Source organism: Coptis chinensis, chromosome 9, assembly GCF_015680905.1.
Source record: "Coptis chinensis isolate HL-2020 chromosome 9, ASM1568090v1, whole genome shotgun sequence".
NCBI lineage: Eukaryota > Viridiplantae > Streptophyta > Magnoliopsida > Ranunculales > Ranunculaceae > Coptis > Coptis chinensis.
In genome coordinates this window covers 44,863,564-44,870,172 of record NC_141464.1, presented here as the reverse complement: position 1 = coordinate 44,870,172, position 6,609 = coordinate 44,863,564, and positions in this window count along the sequence as shown.

Below are 6,609 nucleotides of genomic sequence, written 5' to 3'. Positions count from 1 at the left end.
ATGCTGCCTTTCTTGGAAATTGTTTCGGTAAATACAGTGAAGCTTCTGGTCTTCCAATTGATCCATCTTTTATTCCTTGCCAGAGGTAATCCATCTTTTTCTTGCTTTATTTTAAGTTACAGTGAACTATTTACTTTGAATAAAGACGTCATAGAAACACTATATTTTTGGTGTCATTATCCAAGCTAAACTTTAAGAATTAGAGTTAGACTAGATATATCCTTTCGCCACTAGTCTTGCCTTTATGTTTGTCTATATATCCATCAGCTTTCTCTTTAAGCTCCAAAGCCCATTTCTTGTCTACAAGATTCATGGAGGGATGTTGTGGCACTAGTGTCCATGTCTTATTTTGAAGGAGGGCATTATATTCAAATGTCATGGCTGATTTCCAATTAGAATCCTTCGTAGCTTGTGTATGCCATGTAGGGACTAATATGTGGGAGTCGGTTTCAGAAATGAGAGCAGTGATAGGATGTTTTGTTGTTGTGTAAGCTTTCTTCTTGAACATTCCTTGTTTGGACCTGGTTGCATGTAGGGCAGGGATCGGGTCGGGTTCGGGTTGAATATGCCAATATCTGAATCCGAATTTTTGCAAATATTTCTACTGAACCCGAATCTGAGCCCCAAACCAGATCGGGTAACACTGAAAATGTGAAAAATTACCCAAAACCCGTATCCGAACCCGAACCCGAACCCAAATTATCCGTATCCGACCCGAATTTAAATACGGTTATAGAAATGTATCCGAACCCGACATATTAGGGTTCGGGTCGGGTTCAATTCCCTGCCCTAGTTACATGGTGGTTGAGATGCTCTTATAGCTCTGGCAGTGACTTGAATATGAGGAGTGACAACAGTAGTTGATGTAATAGGAATTTGAGTGTGAGAAGAAACATTGTCAGAGTTGATACAAGATTGTAAATATGAATTAGGCATGGAAGGATCATTTTGGATGATTTGCGAGTTCTGCTGAGTGTTTGAAGGAATGAGAGTAGTTGTATCATGTGCAGGTGTTTGTGTTGAATGAGAAAGGGTTGCAGGAATATTTTTAGTAGATATGTCAGTGAAATGTAAAAGGTGGGACAGAAAGTTTTGTAGTGGAGGGAATAGATGGAATGGATATAAGAGTAGTGGTTCTAAAAGGAAAAGAATTTGATTGAACAAAACATGTCTAGACACATATATTCTATTTGTTTGAGGATCCAAACATTGATAACCTTTGTGATCTGGACTATAGTCAATGGAAATAGGCTCTTTACTTCGGGCTTGAAGTTTATTTGTTGGATATGGCTTTAACCAAAGGAAAACAAGAACAACCATATACCTTAAGAAATGAATAATTGGGTGATAATTGAAAAGTTTCTGAAGAGGTGATTTGTAATTCAAGGATTTTGTTGGTGTTCTGTTGATAAGATACACACAAGTTTGAAATACGTTTACCCAAAAGCTAGGAGGCACATCGCTATGTGCAATTAGTGTCCTCGCCATTTCAGTGATGTGTTTGTGGTTTCTTTCAGCTAGACCATTCTGCTCAGGTGTTTGTGAACATGAGTACTGAGCAACTATGCCCTGAGGATTGAGGAACTTCTCAAGTTTCTTACTTTTATATTGCCCCTCCATCTGGTCTAAGAGTTTTGATTTTGTGATTGAGAAGATTCTCTATGTTGGTTTTAAAGGTTTGAAAGACTGAAGAAATCAGATTTATGAAATAATGGAAATATCCATGTGAATCTGGACCAATCATCAATAAGTGAAACATAATAAAGAACACCAGCATGTGAAGAAATTGAGGAAGGCCCCCAAAGATCTGTATGAATTAACTCCGAAGGTTTGGTGGTAACAATTTGTGATGATGCAAAAGGAAGCTTGGTCATTTTAACAAGTTTGCAAGCATTACAGAAACTAGAACTTGTAGTTGACAAGTGAAATTCCGACAGAATCTTATTCGAACAAGAGTAGAGGAATGTCCAGTTCTTTGATGCCACCTTGATGGTGTTGCTTTAGCTCCAAGAAATGCAATGTGCAGAGCAGTAGGATGAGAATGAGATGAATGTGAAACTGAAGAAGAGGTTGAGCTATGCTTGAATGTCATTGGGTAGAGTCCATTTCTATGGCTCCCTTGGGACCCGAATGGTTGTCCTTGACATAAAAAGAATAAGTGAATGTGATGGAACAATCATTATCTCTAGTGAACTTGTGTACAGATAATAAGTTTTGTGCAATAGTAGGAACATGAAGTATGTTTTTGAGATTAAATGATGTGGTGTGTGAACTATAGAGTTACTAACATGAGAATAGTCAGGCTTTGACCTTCACTAACCATCACTTTATCTTGACCAACATATTCAGTAGACAGTTGACAGAGACATGTTGTTTCTAATCAGGAGTCAAATGGTTAGTTGCTCCAGTATCAGCTACCCGACTTGACTCATTTGTAGGAAACGAATTGTAACTTGGATTATATGCATTGTAATGTGAGTTGTAAGGATTTGAAGAGTTACCATTACCAGAGTTGAGAGTGGACTGTGATGAAGAGTATTGAGCCGCCATAGCTTGTAGTCTGGCAGGAGGGATTCTTCCTTGAAACGTGTAGTTCATACGATTGTAGCAGTCAATTGGTACATGACCAGGTAATGTAGAATAGCGTGGCGTTAGCTCACAAACAATCCAATGAACCGTTCTCTAACCGAGAAACGATGATAAAGAATCAATCTTTAACCAAGAATCGATTAGAATAATATAAATAAACCAAAAGCTGTCTTCTCAAAACCCTAAGTCCGCCTTATATAGGCATCTTAAACACGTTCAAATTAAAGACCAAAATATCCATTGTGTTGATCACAAGGACCACAAGCTACTGAAACAAAACAACACATCAAAAACAGCCTACAGGCACGCGCCTATCACTTAGTAAGGAACCATAGGCGCCTGCCCACCAAGTGAAAGCTGCATCATTCCTGTACTGCATCACCAGGTTTACCACATATCTGACATATTGGTCTGGAAGACTTGTTGCCATCCTGTTGCCAGGTTGATAAAGGAATCTGCTCTCTTGCTTGCATATTAGACTTGGACTTTGAGCCATAACCTTGCATAGGATTGAACCATCTTCCATCCCTTCCTTGATTATAGCCTCGTCATCTCCCTATGTTGTTATATCCTGTACCCCACGACTTGAATTGTTATAATATGCATTGTTGAAGTTTGCTGCAGAAGCCTGTGGAGAACTTTCAACTAATATCCTTTGTTTATCAGTTATATTTATCTCTTTCACTCAACAAAAGGCCATGTAACTCATCAAAAGACACATCTTAAGTTCTCAATCTAATGGATGTACTTCATACTCGTGTCAGTCGTGGTGTCAATCCCTCGAAGTACTTGATCGACCAAATCACCATCAGAAATTACAACACCAACAACCATCAAATTATCAGAAATTTGTTTAATTTGTTGTAGGTAATCTGAGATAGTAGTTGCTCCTTTCTAAGTTACTTGTAACTTGTTCTTTAACTGAGATATTTGTGAGCAAGTGGAAGCAGAAAACCTCCTTTCAACCACTAGGGTAGAAGATTTTCTGAGATGGTGTCTTAAGCCAAATTAGTAGCGTCTGATCACTCCTTTCCCAAGAAAGATACAAAGGATTGATTGATGTTGTCTCATTTCCAGATTCATCAGTTAGAAATTTTGAAGGACAAGGATTTGTTCCATCAACAAACCCAAGCAAGTTGTTGCTTCGAAGTATAGGCAAGAACAATGATTTCCAGAAAAGATAATTATCTTATTTTGTTAAACAGATGAAGAAAATAGCTCTTTAATCATTTACTGAAGCTTTGTCGAGCACCTTTAATGGAGGATCACATAATCGCCTTCCGAGCTCTTGCTTTGATACCAAGAAGAAAGATTGAATGAAATAGAATTTGATTACTTGTCTCAAAACATTACAGGTGCTCTTTATATGCTAGAGACTTTCAGTTATTAGAGTTTGTTAGAACAATAACTGAATGTGTTAGAATACACAATTGGGTGCTAACGAGGATTCTCTGTTTTGTGTGATCTCTTGTATATGAGCGCCTCCCTTGAAAACGTTGTTGCAGGTTGAAGGTGGATACCAATTAACATTTGTTATGAATTCTAGCATAAAGAGTTTTTTGTCTTTTTTTCGCAGTAGTTTTTGCAGGGTAGCTACGTATGCTAGTGCCAATGCAAAATACTGCAAGGGCATTTGTGGAATTACGTTTTAAATGCATTATGTTGGAATATATATATATATATATATATATATATATATATATATATATATATATATAATGTTGTATTCTGCATACTTGCTCATTCTCCAAATCTTGTTTTGTTGAATAAAGCTAGTTGCTTTGTTTATCTGTATATATATATTATAGCTCTCCCCTCATCAATTGAGGGAGAGTTTTGAGAGTGTCCACGTGGGCAAAGCTAATTACGATAAACCAGGAGAGAAAAACTGTCGCACGAAATTAAAACGAAAACCCCGTAACCTCTCTAAAACCCCAAAACCTCTTACTTTGCTCACTCATTCACTTTTGAAATCAAGAATATTTCTTAACTTTCAAATTATGGAAAAACCCAAACATAGATTTAGACAAAATACATATCCAGCTTGAATTCTTCAATTCACGGAGCCAACTCCAATTACCCACCCCTATTTATTCAAAGTAAAAAAAAAAAAAAAGGGTTTGGACGTTTTAGATTTCCTCCCCATCACTGCTAATTGGAACGATCTGAGTCCATAACGGATTGTTGATCTCCTTCAACAACCGAATTTCTAATAAGAGGTTCTTAGTTCACTTAAGATAAAGAGTTGGTGTGCGCCAAAAGAGAAGTCAAAACAGGATCCTGTTTTGTTGAGAGAATTACTAGATTCTAATATATATAAGGGTCTCTTTCTAAGAGGCAGCTTCCCGCTCTAATCTGTTGTTTGCACTCTCATCGTAATTCCTTATTTCACCTTCCAGTGGGATCTAAGAAACTGTCATTTCACGACAGGCAAGCAAGGAAGAAATCCACTTTGTAAGGGGAACCTGAAAGCTGCTAGGTTAGGCTCAGTCTGCCTCTCAAGCGTCCCAGACGAGACTGACATCCCCAGGACTGCAGTTAAGGCATTTCTTCGACTTGACTGGGGAAGACTTGAAAGAATGGCTTCCTCATCGACGATCGGGACTGCGCACTCTCCCACACAGAGAGGGAAAGAACGGATTCCAATAACAGAAAAGAAAGGACAGGAATCCACTCACCTAGAGGTCAAAAGGTTAGAATACTCCAATAACAAACAAACACCAATACTGCCTAAGTTATTTACGTTTAAGTAAATAAAACAGAGTAGAGTGGGTTGCTGTGATAAGGTTAGAATTTTGCCTTTTTTTTTTTTTTTTAATTATTATTATAATTCTGAAGTATTTACGTTTAAGTGTGTAGTGTGTACCGATGGCTTTTGTGAAATTATCTGCCCGTAGTATGAGTACTTAGTGTTCTTATATTCTGGAAGATCACAACCTTTTCTTTGTGAAAATTTTGAATGCCATGATTGAAAAGTTTGAAACAAATCATCAGGTGGTGTTAATACTTCTATACTTGAAGAAACCTCAATCATGATGTAATACTTCTATACTTTAAGTGAGCTATGATTCTTATTACAACAATGAGTATCTCTTAACTATTCTATATCAGCATGTAATTGTATGCGGCCTTACGGTACTGATGATAGATCACGAAGGTTTGATAACACAATATTGGGATGTGAATCCATAAGAGAAGGACATAATAGAATAGATAGGTGAGTGCGTTGAGTTCCGAAAGAAGAGCTTCTTCCGTAGAGAGAATCTATGAAAATCTAGCCGGGATGGATATAACCATACTAACAAAGGAAACAAGATAAATACCATATAATACATTCCTACCCCGCCTAATCTCTTCTAACCGAAAGAACCTTTCGTAAAAAATAGAAAGCAAGGAGGAACATAGGTCCCACTTTTTTCTTAGAGGAGGCCATACTAAACTAAAAGCACTTGAAGGAAGTTAATGGCAGTACTTACCCTAATATAGATATCTCTACTCAGCTCTTCCCCTAGCTACCATAGCGACAGGAGCTACTAGAAAGGCAGGAAAGATAAAGTGCCTTAGAGAACTGAAAGCGAGGGAAGGAAGATCAGGGGAGTAAGATACAACCAATCTTCCGAAACCGGGATTTTGGTTGTCTAACTCGAGGTAAGCAACCTTCCTTAAGGATCCTAGAGTGCAGTTAAGGTCTTATGCTTAGAGTGCAGCAGCAGGAATGGTTTGTTGCAGGAGCGGTGCCTGTCTCTATCGTCTGTATGCCGTCTCGCATATACCGCTTTGAAAGGAAAGATAGGAACTGGTTTAGTTGAGGCAGAAACTCTGGTTGCTTTGAGCTCCCTCATTGGGAACAAACCGACGGGCAGAGAGCGAACATCCTACTTTAAGTATTTGTATGTTTATTTTTCTGATTTTCAACTTTTAGGATCTTCCTGAACTCTTAAGTTAGATCTTCAATTTATAGTTTTCAAGTGCTGGGTTTTCTTTGTAAGCGAGAAACTCGAAGGTGTTCTGAATTGAGTC